Source organism: Rhinatrema bivittatum, chromosome 2 (genome assembly GCF_901001135.1).
Source record: "Rhinatrema bivittatum chromosome 2, aRhiBiv1.1, whole genome shotgun sequence".
Lineage (NCBI taxonomy): Eukaryota > Metazoa > Chordata > Amphibia > Gymnophiona > Rhinatrematidae > Rhinatrema > Rhinatrema bivittatum.
The window spans coordinates 728,768,764-728,786,714 of NC_042616.1; the positions used below are offsets into that span (position 1 = coordinate 728,768,764).

Here is a 17,951-nt window from a genome sequence, read left to right on the forward strand (position 1 = left end):
AAATGGGCGAAATAAAGTTAAATCCAATCATTGTTCCCAAGAGTAGATTTACCAAACAAAGTCTCTCTTAAAATATTAGAGCAGACCTTTTAAATGTCTTTTTTCAAAAAACAGATTCTTCAGCCAAGCTATAACTTGCAAGTAAAGAAAAAGTAAAATTATTGACATAAAGAAATTAGCTAGGAGAAGATCCTTAACACAGAAGACACCAGCTTTCTCAAATGATACCGGTACAAAATACCTTTTCTGTATTGCAAAATAAAGATGCTCTAGCAATGGAAACTGAAGTGGTATCTGAAAAAAAGGAAGTACACACAACAATCCCATAATCAAAAGTCACAACAGAAAGTTCTTTGTAACTGGTGAATCAGTCATCAGAGACACTAATTTGGGAATTTATTTTGAGGGAAACATAATAGTTAAATGGTTTCCAGGATGCTCAGCTGGTAGAAATGCAATCCAGATAGTCAATGCAATTAATGAAGAAAGTAAGACCCCCAAAATCAATACAATACAATTTGACAATCACTGGAGGGGGAATACTAAGGAAAACAATTGCAGTAGTTTTTAACTATAAAAATGAAGATTATGGAAAAGTTAGGAAATTTGTTAGAAAAACTGAAAGGAACAATCCAGAAGGTTTAAAACTTGCATGAGATTTGGACATTGTTTAAAATTATCATCTTTAAAGTCCAGACAAAATATATTTTGTGCATTAAAGAAGGCTGAAGGAAAAAGCAAACAGCGCTGGTGTGGTTTCACAGTGAGGAGAAAGTCAATTAAAGCTAAAAGGGTATCATTCAAGAAATGGAAAACAGACCCAAAAGAGGAAAGTAGGGAAGAGCATAAACAGTGGCCAGTTAGATGTAAAAAAGTAATTAAGCAGGCTAAGAAATAATTTGAACAGAAGCTTGCCACAGAGATAGAAACAAGTAATAAAAACATTAAGTATATTCGAAGTGAAAAGTCTGAGGGAGTTAGTTGAGCTGTTAGATGACCAAGGAGTAAATGGGTAATCAGAGAGAACAAGGAAATAGCTGAAAAATTAAGCAAATTCTTCGCCTGTGTCTTTAATGAGTAGGATGTTGAAGATCATGCCCACACTGGAAACATTTTTTTGATGGCAATAACTATGACAGACTAGATGGAATCACTGTGAAACTGGAGACGCAATAACTCAGATTGAAAGGCTAAAGATGAACAAATCACCAGGACTGGATGGTATTCATCCCAAAGTTCTGAAGGAACTAAAAAATGAAATTGTAGACTTGTTTCTAGTGGTTTACAACCTATCATTTAAAACAGCTATGATACTAGAAGACTGGAGGATGGCAAATATGACACCGGTTTTTAAAAGGGGTTCCGGGATGATCTGGGAAACTATACACTGGGGAGACTGATTTTGGTGCTCGGCAAAATGATTGAAACTATTCTTAAAAACAAAATTACTGACCATATAAACAGACATGGTTTAAAGGGAGAGCGTCAACATGGCTTTTGCAAAGGGAAGTCTTGCCTTACCAATTTACTAGATTATTTTTTGTGGGTGTAAATAAACATGTAGACAAAGGTGAGTCTGTTGATATAGTATATTTTAATTTTCAGAAGGTATCTGACAAAGTCCTTCATGAGAAATTCCTCAGGAAATTGGAAGGTCTTAAGATTGGAAGCAGTGTCCTATGGTGGACTGGTAACTGGATAAAAGATAGGAACCAGAGGGTAGGACTAAATGGTCAATTTTACGAATGGAGAAAGGTTGTTAGTGGAGTGCCCGAGGGATATGTATTGGGATCTGTGCTATTTAGCACATTCATAAATGATCTGGAGAAAGGGATGAGTGAGGTAACCAAATTTGCAGATGACACAGAATTGTTTTCAGTTGTTAAAATGGCAGCAGTTGTGAAGAACTGCAGAAGGACCTTGTGAGACTGGGCTTCTAAATGGTAGATGCAGTTAAATCTGGACAAGTGCAAAGTAATGCACAGATGGGAAAATAAATCCAACTACAAATATATGATGCTGAGTTCTGTGTTAGGAGTCATCACCCAGGAAAAGGACTTTGAAGTCCTTGTGGATAATACTTTGAAATCTTTGGCTCAATGTGTGGTGGTGGTAAAAAACAAAACAAAACAGAATGTTAGGAATTATTTGGCGAGGAATAGAGAACAAAATTGAGAATATCATAATGCCCTTGTTTTGATCCATGGTGGGACTGCCTCTTGAGAACTGTATGCTGTTCTGGTCGCCCCAAAAATGATAAAGGGAATGGAAAACCTCACTTATAGAGAAAGACTAAATAGATTAGGACATTTTAGCTTGGAAAAGAGACAACAGAGGGGATTATGACTGAAATTTATAAATTCATGACTGAGGTGGGAATGGATAAATAGGGAATGGTTATTTACCCTTTCAAAGAACTCTAGGACTAGGGGCTACCACATAAAACTAGCAACCAGCAAATTTAAAACAAATCATAGGAAGTATTTTTTTTGACTCAGCACACAAACAAGCTATGTAATGTGTTGCTGGAGGACAGCAAGGCAACTAACATAGTGGGGTTCAAAAGAGGATTGAACAAATTCCTGAAGGAAAAGTCCATAATCGGTTATTAGCCAGGAAGACATGGGAACACTAGCGCTTATCCCTGGGATTCAAATATAAGAAACAGATCAACTATTGGGGATTTAATGGGTACCAGTGGCCCGGATTGGGTCAATATCAAAGACAGAACTCTGGGCTTGATCGAACTTGGTCTGACCCAGGCTGGCACTTCTTATGTTCTTATCTATCTGGGGACCAATGACCTTGCTAGAAACAGCATCAGTACAGAGAGATTTCCAGAACCTGGAGAAGCAGATTGAGCACATGGCGAAGACTATAACCCAAGTGTTACCTATTCATGGAAAGGGGAAGGAAAGGCTAAAACTTATATACTTCTTCAATACATGGCTCAAACCCTGTTGTAAGGAAAATGATTTTGGATATATTGGTGGATGAGGCCATGCACAGAACAGAAAAAAGTTATATTGTAAAGATTTCCTACATCTGTCATGGCAAGACAAAGTAACCGAAGTATGAAATTCAGATCATATGTCACAAGCATTTAAACTAAAGGGGTAGGAGAAAGACGTTTCAATGTCATCCCCGAGAAATAAAGACAGTGAGTAGAGAAATGAACAAACGTCAGCTCAATAGGCACTTTTAAACAAAAGGAAAGAAAAGGTATCCAGGAAGAACAGCAAGCTGAGAAAATCTGGAAAGCTAAGAGCACAAATGCTTGTAGTCTGGGAAATAAAATTTCATATCTGTAGGCCCTAATAGTAGAGGTGGACTTGGATATTGTTGCTATTTCAGAAACATGGTTCAATTAATCTTATGAATGGGATACAGCCATACCAGGCTATATCCTGTTCAGAAAGGATAGAGAAGACAGAAATGGGGGAGGAGTCACTCTTTACATCAATAATATCCAAGCAACTGAAATGCAGGAAGCGTGTCTTAAATCGAGATGATGGTGGGAATATTATGCTTAATCCCTCTCTTTTCACTAAATTTTTGTCTGCTTTGAATCATCTTTCACTCACTGCAAAGGAGAAAGCCAGACTTGATTCCCTGATTTCACTACAGGTGGTCAGGCTGGCTCTCTTTTCTTCAGTTGCAGAGGGCCTTTGCAGTTATCTGATTTAGAAGGGTTTACCATTGAATTCTTCAAAGCCTTTTCTGCAAAACTAACAACCCCTAAGTTGCTGTCACATTATGTAAACTACCAAACTTTCTGCTTGACATTTTAATGATGTGAAAATTGTCTTTCCCAAGACTTATCGCAATTCCCTTTCAGTGACTAAATTATAGACCTATTTAACTTTTTAATATTGATTATAAAATTTTAGCTAAGCTGCTGACCTTTCGATTAGGTTCTGTTACTGGTAAGCTCATTCATACTGATCAATCTGGCTTCATGAAAGGTCGCTTTATCACCAACAATGCTTGTCTTCTTCATAATATGCTTTTTGTTGCTAAAGAATTACCTGAACAGATGGTTGCAGTTTTGCTTGACGCAGAAAAGACTTTTTATCTTGTTGAATGGGATTATTTATTTGAGGTGTTACGTTGGTATGATGTGGGGAATCCTTTATAGGCTGTATACATCTTCTTTATGATCATCCGCTCTCCGCTTTGCCCGTAATGGTTTCCTATCAGAATCAATACACTTGCATAGAGGTACTCAACAGGGCTGTGCAGGGGGTGAGAGACTGATATGCACGAGCTGGGAAACACATCTTGGGGTGATAGTGTCTGATCATCTGATAGCAGCAAAACAATGCGACAAAGCAGTGGCTGCTAGGCTGCTTCGAAAGAAGCATAACCAGAAGGAAAAAGAAGGTGATAATGCTGTTATATAGATCCTTGGTGAGGCCTCACCTTGAATACTGTGCTCAGTTTGTGAGATCTCATCTCAAAAAGGATAAGGACAGAATGGAAGTGGTCCAGAGAAAAGTGACCAAAATGAGGTGGGATCTGTACAGAAAGCCATATGAGATGAGACTGAAGGACCTTAATATTTATACCCTGGAAGAGAAGAAATAGTGGAGATATTATAAGACCTTCAAATGCCTGAAAAGAATTAATTACCGTATTTTCCAGCGTATAAGACGACCCCCCCCCTTTTTTATACATATTTTTAAGAAAAAAAATAATTTTACACTCAAACAGGAGCAACCCTATCTATGAAAAGGCAACACTACAAATATTAAATCAGGCCCTAAAAACCAATACACCTCTTATTAGGAAAAGAGAACTAGCAAGCAGCTATAGATCCCCACACAGAAATAATTGTAAAACTATACTAATAAGCAGAATAAATGTTTCAAAACAGCTATGAACAGAATAACATCCAACAATTAAAAACTCATAAAAACTATTAAACATTCTCCAAACACCAATAAAATATTTCAAAAAAGCAGACACATCACATAATATTAAATAATTAAAATGGCAGTCAATCAAGAAAAATAAACTTAAAAAGCCACCTTTCCTTACCCCCTCCAGCAGCTCTCCTACTCCTCTTCCATGCAGGCCGTAGCACACACCAGAAGCAGCAGTAGTGGCTAAGCTCTATACTCATGGTCCTCTTCCTTAGGGCCCATGTCTCTCACACACACACACACCATACCAGTCATGCCCCCATGACCAGTTTCTGTCTCTCACACACCAATCATTTCCCAAACAGTCTTTGACACACTCACCAGACACCTTCCTGAACAGTTTCTCTCATGCCATACACACACACAGGCTTCCCACTCCCGTGTTCTGCTTACCGTACATACCCAGGCTTCTCACTCTCATAATCACTTTCTCAGTCTCACACACACACACACCAGTCTCTCTCTCATTTCCATGCTCACTCTCCACGTGCACAGGCTTCTCATTCCCTGAATCACATTCTTTCTCTCACATTCACACACCAGTCTCTTTCTCTCACACACACAGTCACCTTATCAACCAGTCTCTCTCTCATGCACGCACACACACACAGCCCTCCCACTCCCATGCTCTCTCTCACATAATCAGGCTTCTTACTCCCATGCTTTCTCACATACCCAGAATTTCTCACTTCCATGCTTTTTCTCTCTCTCACACTCACATACACATCAGTCATCTCTCTGAGCAGTCACTTTCATTGTCTCTCACATATACACACACATGAGCTTGCTGACCAGTTTCTCTCAATCACAGACATGCTCTCAATCAAATACATTCTCTCACTTACACACAGGCTGGCTGGCTGCTTCTCTCTCTCTCACTCACTTCCTGTCCCCTCCCCCGCCCCCCGAGCACAAATGGTAGCTGCAGCAGCCTCTTTCTCCAGCCCCCGCAGGCCAAGAAAGAAGAATCCCATCGGCCGTGGGAGGCTCCTGCTGCTGTCTCCTTTCCGTATTATCAGCTGCTTCAATTGCTCGGGGGCCGATGCTGCAGCGGCCGCTGCTACTTTATCACGTGGCACGGCCTTTCTTCTTCCCGTGCACCGCGTATCACTTCCTGTTCCGGGTCCGGGGGGGGGGGGGGGGGGGGAGGAAATGCAGGCGCGGGAAGAAGAAAAGGCCAGCCGCGGATGCCACAGCTTTTTTTTTTTTTTGCACCGCTGCCGTTCCCGCTGGGCTTGAACGTGCTGATAGCCCAGCGGCAACGGCAGCAGGGAAGGAAGAGCAGCGGGAGAGACCGGGAGCACGCGACACACAGGTGAGAAGAGCTGCCCTATAAGACGATACCCGGCGTATAAGACGACCCCGACTTTCGAGAAGATTTTCAGGTGTTAAAAAGTCATCTTATACACCGGAAAATACGGTATGCAGAAAAAAATCAAATCTTTTCCGATGGAAAGGATGCTGTAAAACTAGAGGTCACAATAGGAAACTGCAAGGGGGAAGACTCTGAAACAATGTCAGGAAATATTTCTTCATGGAAAGGGTAGTGGATGCATAGAATGCCCTCCTAGAAGAGGCAGTGAAGACAAGAACAGTAATGGAATTCAAAAGGGCGTCTGCCACAAGGGATCCCTGCTGGTTAGAGAATGAAAATGAAGAAATATGGCAACTTTCCTATTACACTAAAGTTTACATTACAGCTTGGGGGTAGCCTGCATGGAGCAGCAGCTGCTACTACCCTTAGTAGAAGGCTTGGGAGTAGCCTTCATGGAGAAGCAGCTGCTACTACCCTTAACAGAAGGCTTAGGGGTAGCTTGCATGGAGTGGCAGCTGCAATTATTTTTAACAGAGGGATTGGGGGTGGCCTGCCTGGAGTGGCAGCTGCTACTACTATAAAAATATATAAAATAAAAAAAAAATAATATAAAAGCTTGCTGGGTAGTTTGGATGGACCTTTTTGGTCTTTATCTGTTGTCATTCACTATTTTATTATGCTTCCTATTTGGGTAAGTGTATAACTATAGAAGCTGAGCCCATCAATGTTAAGATTTTTCCTTTACATTTTTCTTATAGTTTATTAACACTCAATGCATTTTGGGCACTTAACACTTTCCCTCTGTTGCAGGCCTGTTGAATGCATGTTTATACACTGCACTTTGAAACATTTATAGAGAGGAAGAACACATTATTTGCTCATGTAGTGTATTTGACTACTTTAGACAGACAGTCAAACAAATAGAGCATATCTCATACTGAAGCAAATGACTTGTAAAAGCGATTGGCATTCTGGTATTGAAGTCTTCACCGTATTCTACATTTTTCCATGTATATACTTTTTCAACAAATATTTGGCATTTGTTTTGCATGGTAAACTTTATTTTTGCCTCCTGTAGGATTTGCTTTAGATGCTGCACTTGTGTATGCTACTTTTGCAGATGGATAGGAATCCCTCAGTCTGACAGGCCATGCCTTTGAAGTTCACAGTTATGATATTTTCCGAGAAAAACATAGCTGCATAAAAAGTAAGTGCAAATATTTGTGGGTACTTTGTACGTAAGGGAAATTTAAAAGCAAAAGTATGAGTATGCTTGTGCTTTGTACATTGGGGCAAAGTGCCGAGTAACAAGTTCCCGTGGACTTGTTCCATTAAGCCACCTATCAATAAGATACAAGATATGCAGGTACAAAACTACCAATGTAACAAATTTTCAGAGGAAAACTACCCAAATATTTTGCCCTGCTACAAATTAAGGGGGTCATTTTCTAACCCTATCGCACGCGAAAAGGGAATTTTCGCGTGCGATAGCTAAATCGGGGCGGCGTCGGCACCAGAAGAGGAGGAGTCTGGGTGGCACCGGGGCAGACACGGCGGAAACATCGCTGGTTGCGAAAAAGGTAAGAACTCTTATCGCTGCCTAAGGGCTGGATTTTCCAACTTCGCATGACTCTCTGAATTCGGCGGTAAAGGGGGGCGGGCCGGCAAAAGCCGGCAGCGATCGCCCCACCGCAGTGCGATCGCTGCCAGCTTTCGCAGGCCCGCCCCCCGCTTCACCTCCTGTTACCGCATGATTCAAAGAACTCTGCGCCGTAACTGCGCAAGCCTCTCTAAATTCGGTGGTAAAGGGGGGCGGGCCTGCAAAAGCCGTCAGCGATCGCACCACCGCGGTGCGATCGCTGCCAGCTTTCGTACCCAATAGCACCATCGTAAAAGGTGGTGCTATTGGGCGTGCTACTGGCGGCGATAAGGGGCCTTACCTTTTTGCAGTCAGTGAAGTTTCCGTGGCGTCCGCCCCGACATCGCCCCAACTCCTCCTCTTCCGGTGCTGACTCCGCCCCGATCTAGATATCGCACGCAAAAAGTCCCTTTTCGCGTGCGATAGAGTTAGAAAATAACCCCCTTAGATCTTAAGCCCTCTGGGAATAGGGAAATATCTACAGTACTTGAAAGTAATTGGCTTTGAAGTTACTCAAAAAAATCAATCCAGTAGAAACGCTTGTAGCTTATCCTGCATATATATTGAGAGATCTCAAAGCTTACCTCAACAGCATTCGTGCTTCGGGGAAGCACTGTCATCGGTCTCTCATATTTTATATTTTTTTTAAATTTTGCAATTAAAATCACACTCAATTTCTTAATAAAGTCTATAGTGCTTAAATAAAGTCATGGTCACTTATCCTGGTCAAAAAATGTGGGCGAATATGTCCGGTCAACCCAATGCCTAACAGCGTTTCAAGAGAATGCAACATTTACTCTCTGCATCAGGGCAATTTGCCCTGTTTACTTCCACCATGGAGGACAAATAGGCAATCCATCTTCCTGAGAGGTTTAGAAACCTCCAGATATCTCATGATATTGTTCCATCTGTTCTATGGTTCCATGTAAAGCCCCCTTTCTCAGTTGGGCAGTTCATCGTTTTTTGTAAACCGGAGTGATTTGTAATTCTCACAAGAACTTCGGTATATAAAAATTAAAAATAAATAAATAAAAATAAATGATATGTCTCTTGACTTCCAAGGGTCGCAACAGGTGATATTCCTCCACATTTCTCTTCCTGTCCATAGATGGCAGGGAAATGGACTGATTCGAGTGAAAAATCAGAGACCACTTTTGGCAAAAAAGATGGAACAGTACATAGCCGTATCGCGACAAGGCCTGCAGCTTGGATACTCTACGCACAGAACAAATTGCCACAAGAAATACCGTTTTCAAGGTCAGTAACCTCAAGGAAAAGTTACGCATTGGCTGAAAAGTTGGGCCCGCTAAGAGCTCCAAAACCAGATTAAGACTCCACAAGGACACCGGTAACCACAAGGAAGGATGAAGATGTTTCACTCCTTTCAATGAACGGACCACATCTGGATGAGCCGACAAGAGTCCACCATTCACCCCCTCCCCCCCTCAAAACAGATAAGAGCCGCTATCTGCAACTTTAAGGGATTAAGGGCCAACTCTTTATTCAATCCATGCAGCAAAAATTCCAAAATGAGCAGGATCTTAACCAAATGAGAATAACCCCTCAAACACTCGCCAAACCCACAGACAGGCTAAGGAAGTGGAGAACTTTCTTGCTCGCAGCAAGCTGGTAATCACCGCAGAAGAATATCCACACTTCAGCAAGCAAGCTCTCTCAAGGGCCATACTGTATGACAAAATAGAGTCATATCTTTGTGAAGAACAAGCCCCTGCCGCATCAGATCCCTGTGTGCCGGAAGCTGAAAATGAGAGTCCTCTAGGAGCCTTCACAGATCTGCATACCATGGTTTCCTGGGCCAATCTGTTGCCACCCGAAGCACCATACCCCTGTGATTCTCAATCTTATCAATCACCCTGCCCAACATGGGCCACGGGGGGAGGGGGGGGAATACAGCAGCTTGCCCACCAGCCACTCCTGCACGAGGGCATCGATGTCCAAGGACTTCGGATCTCTCCTGCGACTGAAGAGACGAGGAACCTTTGCAGTGCAAGAAGTCGCTACTAGGTCCAGAAATGGAAGGCCCCAGTGGTCCACTGCCAGCTGAAATGTCTCATTTGACAATTCCCATTCTCCTCGATCCAGACTTTCTGCTGAGAAAGTTCACTTTTACATTGTCTTTTCCTGCAGTGTGCGAGGCTGAGATCTCCTGAAGATGCACTTCCGCCCATTCCATAACATGGGCTTTTTTCTGCAACAATTGCTGGCTCTTGGTTCCTCTCCCTGCTGATTGATGTAAAGCCATTGTTGTCGCATTGTCCGACATTATTCGGACTGCTCGACCCAGCAATCAATTGCTGAACTGCAAGCATGCCAACCAGACCGCATGGCTTAAAGCTAATTGATACTCCAGAGATTCTCTTATGCACTCCAGAGCCCTTGCACCGTCAGCTCATGACAGTGAGCTCCACAATCCTGGAGGCTTGCATCTATCGTGCGTAGTAGCCAGTCTGGTGAGATTAGGAAAACCCCTTTTCTCAGATGATCCGCTGTTAACCACTGTAGGTGTGTGCAGACCTCCATCGGCAGATGAAGCAGAATCAAATAGTCCTCAGATTGTGGGTTCCAACGAGACAGCAGAGTGCGCTGAAGAGGACATATATGCACCCTTGCCCACTGCACCACTTCCAGGATCACCGCCAAAAATCCAAGCACTTGTAGATAAGACCACACTATCTGGCATTTTTTGTTCATCAATAGATATGGTTTATTTACTATGAAGGTCGGTATAAAAAAGTGTTAAATAAATAAATAAATAAATAGATGCACCTGCATCATCAACTTCTGAATACGATCCTCTGGCAGGAACAACCTGCCTTGTTTCATGTTGAATCAAACACAAAGATACTCTGACGATTGGAAGGGCTGACTGGAGGACCTCAGTTGGCCAGATTCACCACACAACTGAGCTCCTGTAACAAGGAGATCATCTTGCGTGACACCAGGAGGCTCTCTTCCAGAGTCTTGGCCTGAATCAGTCAATTGTCCAAGTACAGGTGGACCAGAATCCCATTCTCTCTCAACTCTGCTGCCACAATGACCATAATCTTGGAAAAGGTTCTGGCCGTGGTGGCCAAACGTACCAAGGGCAACGGCAAGCTATTTCACTTATTAATTTTTCTAAGTCCCCCAGGCTGACTTGTGCTTTTTTCCTTCTGGTGATGAAATAATGATTCTTGATGATTTTCTGCAGCTCCCTAGCATGTAGCCTTTGCTGTACAGACAAATCACTTCCCATGCTCACGAATGTGGGGAACAAACTTGCTGAAAAATACTTAAAAAATACTAAAAAGTACTTTAAAAATACTTACGATTGCAAATCTGTTGAACGGTACGTACCTAAGCTATGTCCAGCCGAATGAGCAGAGAGTTTATCATCACGTCGTGGGATCACCAGATGTAGAATATGGAGGCAATGAATACGCATCAGGCAGCTTTCATGGCAGGCAGAAAAAAGGACTGAGCACTCCCCAGGGCCCTCTTTTTATTGTACATTCATACAAAGGCAGATGATGTGTCATCACATGATTGGTTCCTTTCCACATAGCAACAGACGTATCACCACACTATTGGCTTGGCTCAGGGGGGGTGTATGGATCATTTCATTGGCTGCTGAAATCTATACCTCCTGACTTTGTCCTGCCTCTGACTAGGGAACACCCAGCCCTTATTTCAGGCAATCAGGATTAATTATAAGCTAGAGAAATACATGACAGTCAGGTATCCTTTCCTAGGCAGAGAGGCTTAAGCACAAGTGATGCTTTTATTCAGTGCAAGGCCAGGGAGAAGGGAAGATAGTGTAAAACCCTGACATGGCTTGCTGGCAAAGCTCATATTTCCCACAGAATCAGTCAATTGTCCAAGTACAGGTGGACCAGAATCCCATTCTCTCTCAACTCTGCTGCCACAATGACCATAATCTTGGAAAAAGTTCTGGGCGTGGTGGCCAAACCAAAATGTAGCACTTGAAACTGATGACGCTATAAAACCACAAAGCACAGAAATCATTCATGCTCTAGCCGGATGGGGATATGCAGGTACAAAAATGCAAGGATGTCAGAAACTCCCCCGACTGCACGGCCATTATCACTGAGCGCAAGGTTTCCATACGAAAATGGAGTCACCTGCAAATGTCGGTTGATCCCCTTGAGATCCAGCTTGGGATGAAAAGAGCCCTCCCTTCTTGGGCACAATGAAATAAATAGATAGGCACTGGAACCACAGCCTCAGACTGAGGAGCCTCGACAATGTACACTCCACTGCCTGCCTCTTCTGCAGGGAGTGGCAGGGAGACACCATGATTACGTCCCGAGGAACACTGCAAAACTCCAGCACATATCCATCTTGTATCACCTCCAGGACCCACTGGAGTCTGACGTGATTTCGACCCACCTCTGCTAAAAGAGAGAGAGGGGACTCCCTATTTCCTGTTCCCAGGGGTGGGTTAGCACACCTTCATTGGGAGGCTCAGGAGGTTTTGCTACCTGAGCCTGCATCCCATCTGGGCTGTCTGGGACGAAAAGACTGAGACCTACCCAAAGGCTGAGTCCTCTGAAAAGCCGCTCCTCTGTAGGATTGAAAACCCTTGGATCCCCTAGAATGGCCTCTCATGCTAAAGGAACGCGGCATCTGCTGCTTATCCTCCGGCAACTGAGGGAACTGGGACTCACCCCATTTATTGGCTTTTTTCTCCAACTCGCTCCCAAACAAGAGCGAGCCTTTAAAGGGCAACTTCATTAGGTTAGACTTGGAGGTCGCATCGGCCAAATAATTTCTCAGCCATAATTGAAGCCTGGCTGCTACCACTGAAGCCATCCCTCTGACTGAAGTGCAGATCAAATCGCAGCCCACATCTGCCAAAAAGGCAGCTGCTGGTTCCATTATTGTCGTGGAATTCACACCAGCTTCATCGACCTCATGAAAAAGAAATAAACAAGAACGACCCACCAGGGAACAACAAGAAGCTATCTACAAAGTCATTTGCCATTGCTTCAAATGCTTGCTTAAGGATGGCCTCAATTCTTCTATCATGTGCATCCTTCAAGGCTGTTCCTCCCTCTACGGGAATAGTAATTATGTAGATTTTATTTAGATTTATATTCCACTTTTCGCACTTTTTTCAGCACTTCACATTCAGGTACCATAGGTATTTCCCTATCTCCAGAGGGCTTACAATCTAAGTTTGTACCTGAGCAATGGAGGATAAAGTGACTTGCCCAAGGTCACAAGGAGCAACAGTTGGACTTAAACCCTGGTCTCTTGGTTCGTAGCCCACTGCTCTAACCACTAGGCTACTCCTCCACTCCCTAGTAGTTTGCTTGGTGACAGCACACACAAGCGCATCCACTTTTGGAAAGCGCAATTGCTCTCTTGCAGCTGGCTCTAGGGGGGTACGGTCCTTCCAAGATTCATCCCCCTTTACAATTCGCTTCAGGGGCACCCCACTCAAGATCAATTAATTCTTGAATGGCCTCCATTATAGAGAAAAACATGAGGCTTTACATTAAGAAGTCAAATTGGGATCTTTCTTTGTTTCAGACACAGATTCAGCCCCAGGCACTCCCAGCATATTCAATATCTGGGAAATCAGAGCCAGCAACTCATCTCTATGAAAGAACTGCAACATAGTTCTGTATGGTTCCAATCCCAGAAGAATATCCCCATCCTCCAAGGAGTAAGGATTGGCTTCATCATCCATGCCATCAGAATCCCTATCAGGAAGACTGGGCGTTGACCTAGGTGCATTCTGACGCTTACCCATAGCACCAGGCATGCAGGATTTCACCACCTGTGACTCTGACCTGGTACGATTAGCCGGGGCAGAGGACTGTGCCTGAAGACTGCAATCCTTGAAAAAAATTCCACCCAAGAAAAGGCAAAGAGATCCATGCCAAACCCAGAAGGTACCTCTCCTATGCCCAGTGCACTACCTTCCCCTGCTGACAAACCAGTTAGAGGAGCTCCAAAGTCAGGCGACCCATCTGGCATGTCTTTACTCAGACCTGCATCAGGCTGGGAAGAACCGTGCTTAGTAAAATCAGACGAATGCAATTCCACCTGAGACTCCAAGCAGCGCTGATACAAGTTAGAGGGAATGCCAGGCTGAGATGCCCGAATATGACAAGCAGCACAGAGGACAATGAGATTTTTAGCTACAGGTGACATCAGTCTATCAGCATGCACAAACAGGTGACTGAGAAGTGTGCATCCAGTTGTATCCGCGCTGCAAAAAAACTAGGAGTCCAAATTTTAGGTGTGCAACCTTAAGCCTTGATGAACGCCCAAAAACTGAGCACCCACTGCTTAACTTGTGCGTATAAGTAAACGTGTGTGTGTTCTGAAATATATGCCTTTATCAACTGGATGCCCATCAGGAACCCAACTAAGCATCCAACTAGGCACCCAACTAGGCACCCAAACCGGATGCACAGCCAGACGTACTTGCACAAACTAACGGATCTGAATAGGGCAACCTAATGCGCAGGAAAAAAATGCACAAAAATGCCGCTGCGGCCTGCCACTTGGTGAACAAGAAAGAAACCTGAGATGCTGGCGACGCCTTCTTTTGTCGAGCGGAGTCAAGGTTCCTGCTGAAGATGGAAATTCAAGGCAGGAACCTGCAGAAATATCTTCTCCTCTCCAGGAGCTGGGGAGGTCATTAGGAGGCAATGCTTTTGGAGAGAGATTTATCGGTGCGATTCCTTAAGTGCTGGTGGCTCCAGATGCCGATTTCAGGAGGTACTAGCAGCTATCAATTCCCACCAGGTTAGATCATCTATTATCAAGCCTACTCCTGTGACACTTGATAGCCTATGGGGTGTTATGGTTTCTATTGAAAAATCAGTTTCATCTTTAATCTCATTTACTTTTGAAATCTATTCAAATATTTACCATCAAGACTTATGTTTACAGTTTTGTGAAACCAAGATATCCAATTTGGAAGATTCTATTTTAAAGATTCAAGAAGTACAATCTAAGCAGATTGTAGAATCTGCATTAGTATCTTACAGACTTGAAAATTTGGAGAATTTATCTAAAAATTTGAATCCATGGATTATAAATTTTCCTCAGATACCTTTGATCTCTCCATTGGAAATGTTTAAAATTTATTTGAAAGAAGTTCTGCAAATATCAGAAATAGATTTTCCTCCAGTTCAGAAAATGTTCTGCTTAGCATCAACTAAAAAGATGATATTGGCTAGTGATCGCCAAAATAGAGTTACTCAGGGTACATCATTTAATTTAACTGATTTTCTCGAGAATTCTAGTGTTCAGTCTCAATCTCTCTCTCTTGCTACTTTATTACTATTTGTTTTGTTTTTTTTACAAGATTGAAATAATATCCTTCGTTTTTTTTTTTCTCATCGCAATGTTTCATTTAAAGGCGAGAAAGTTTGGATTTTACCCAGACTTAGCCATCTACTCGATCAAACAAGGAAATTTCTATCTATGAGACCTGAAGTCATCTCCCTGGGGGCCTCCTGTATTATTATTAAGAACATAAGAACATAAGAAATTGCCATGCTGGGTCAGACCAAGGGTCAATCAAGCCCAGCATCCTGTTTCCAACAGAGGCCAAACCAGGCCACAAGAACCTGGCAATTACCCAAACACCTAGAAGATCCCATGCTACTGATGCAATTAATAGCAGTGGCTATTCCCTAAGTAAACTTGATTAATAGCAGTTAATGGACTTCTCCTCCAAGAACTTATCCAAACCTTTTTTGAACCCAGCTACACTAACTGCACTAACCACATCCTCTGGCAACAAATTCCAGAGCTTTATGAGCTGAGTGAAAAAGAATTTTCTACGATTAGTCTTAAATGTGCTACTTACTAACTTCATGGAATGCCCCCCTAGTCCTTCTATTATTCGAAAGTGTAAATAACCGAGTCACATCTACTCGTTCAAGACCTCTCATGATCTTAAAGACCTCTATTATATCCCCCCTCAGCCGTCTCTTCTCCAAGCTGAAAAGCCCTAACCTCTTCAGCCTTTCCTCATAGGGGAGCTGTTCCATCCCCTTTATCATTTTGGTTGCCCTTCTCTGTACCTTCTCCATTGCAACTATATCTTTTTTGAGATACGGCGACCAGAATTGTACACAGTATTCAAGGTGTGGTCTCATCATGGAGCGATATAGAGGCATTATGACATTTTCTGTTTTATTAACCATTCCCTTCCTAATAATTCCTAACATTATGTTTGCTTTTTTGACTGCTGCAGCACACTGAGCCGACGATTTCAATGTATTATCTACTATGACGCCTAGATCTCTTTCTTGGGTTGTAGCTCCTAATATGGAATCTAACATCGTGTAACTACAGCAAGGGTTATTTTTCCCTATATGCAACACCTTGCACTTGTCCACATTAAATTTCATCTGCCATTTTGATGCCCAATCTTCCAGTCTTGCAAGGTCCTCCTGTAATGTATCACAGTCTGCTTGTGATTTAACTACTCTGAATAATTTTGTATCATCCGCAAATCTGATAACGTCACTCGTCGTATTCCTTTCCAGATCATTGATATACATATTGAAAAGCACCGGTCCAAGTACAATCTATTTTCTTTGATCCCCCACAGCTGAGGAATTTAATTGATTCCCAACTCCAAGCATCCCCCTCTTCCTCTTAATGGTCAGGTTTATATAGAGTTGGCAGATTACAATCAACAGTGTCTATCTTATAACTATTTAGTTTAAATTTGTTATGTAGGGTCTTGCCCTTAGACTATTTTCTAAATCCCCCTGTATAAGGTAATCTTTAACAAAGATACTGTATAATTGGTTTCTTTTATTCTTACCATTATATTGTTTCAGTGCTATGTTTTCCTTATCGAATATGTTTGTATTCGAATTTAAAGTTAAAAAAAAAAAAAAAAAGAAAGAAACCTGAAAGTGGGACCTAGCCAAAAGACTGCTCAACCGCCAGGCTGTCCACGTCCCCTCAGCTCCCCTTGAGGTGGGAACAAATGTCAGATTGGCGTACCAAGTATGGAGACCAGAAAAGAACAATCCTCCTCTGTATTCTTTTTCTTTCTTTACCAGTGCTCAGCCTGTCCCGGATGAGTACAGAATTGGGGGAGAGGGTATATACAGTTACCTCCATGCTTGCCTTCCTACATCCGCTTGCCTTTCAGCTGTTTCTTACAGCTACTTCCAAGCCGGCTGAAAACCGGCTACCAGACCAAGGCACTCATCTGAGGGATGGATCTAATATACCACTCAGGAATTCTCAACTGAGGAAGGGACCATATGATATCACTACAGGAGAGCGGGGCGAATTAAATTTCTATCCTCTTTTTTCCTCTAAAAACTATAAGCAATCCCCAGAAGGGAGATGCACATCCACCATTTTCTGGAGATGGTGAAAACTGGCGAGCTGTCGTCACTGCAGGAGAATATATACTGTAATGTCAGCTTTGCTCCATCTCCATCTGCTGGTAGAGGTGCATAATCCACTTGTTCTGCATCCACCTGTCTAAACGCTAAGAAATATATAAAATAAGAGAGACTAATGATGACTGTTTCTCTGCAGCACGAATGCTGTTGAGGTGCAAGGTTTGAGATCTCTCAATTTATATGCAAGATAAGCTATGAGCTTTTGTGGTGATCCTAAGTATTGGGTTGATTTTTTGAGTATTTTCACTAGATATTTGACCTGCAGTTGTTTTGATTTTGGGTAGAATCTGCTCCGAAGTGTCATGAAAGGCAGAATATAAATATTTTTCTTCCTGTGGCTGGTGCTATAGGGAAGAAACTATGCATATATATATTTGAAAATACAATTATATGTATGTAGTTTACTCCCTCAACAAGGCTTATTTTAAAAATAGATAACAGACATTTAATGAAATGAAGTAGCTACATTTATGCACTCAGTGGTTAGTCAGCTTAATCCTTTTTGAAAAGTGCCCCCTAAAAGCCAACTGTTTGGGGAAATGTTTTCTATTTTTCTTTTGCATTTGTTGAATGCAATCTGTAAATTCACTTAAAAATGATGCTAGATCACATAACAGAGTGGTCTCAGTAAAATCAATCATAGGAACATA

The 17,951-nt window shown here is 42.4% G+C and overlaps 1 protein-coding gene across 1 annotated transcript in view; it reads right to left on the minus strand.

Moving 5' to 3' along the window:
• The window catches only part of LRP12 (LDL receptor related protein 12), a 201,048-nt gene that overhangs the window by 35,717 nt on the left and 147,380 nt on the right, over positions 1-17,951 (minus strand). The gene's annotated exons all lie outside the window — the stretch shown is intronic.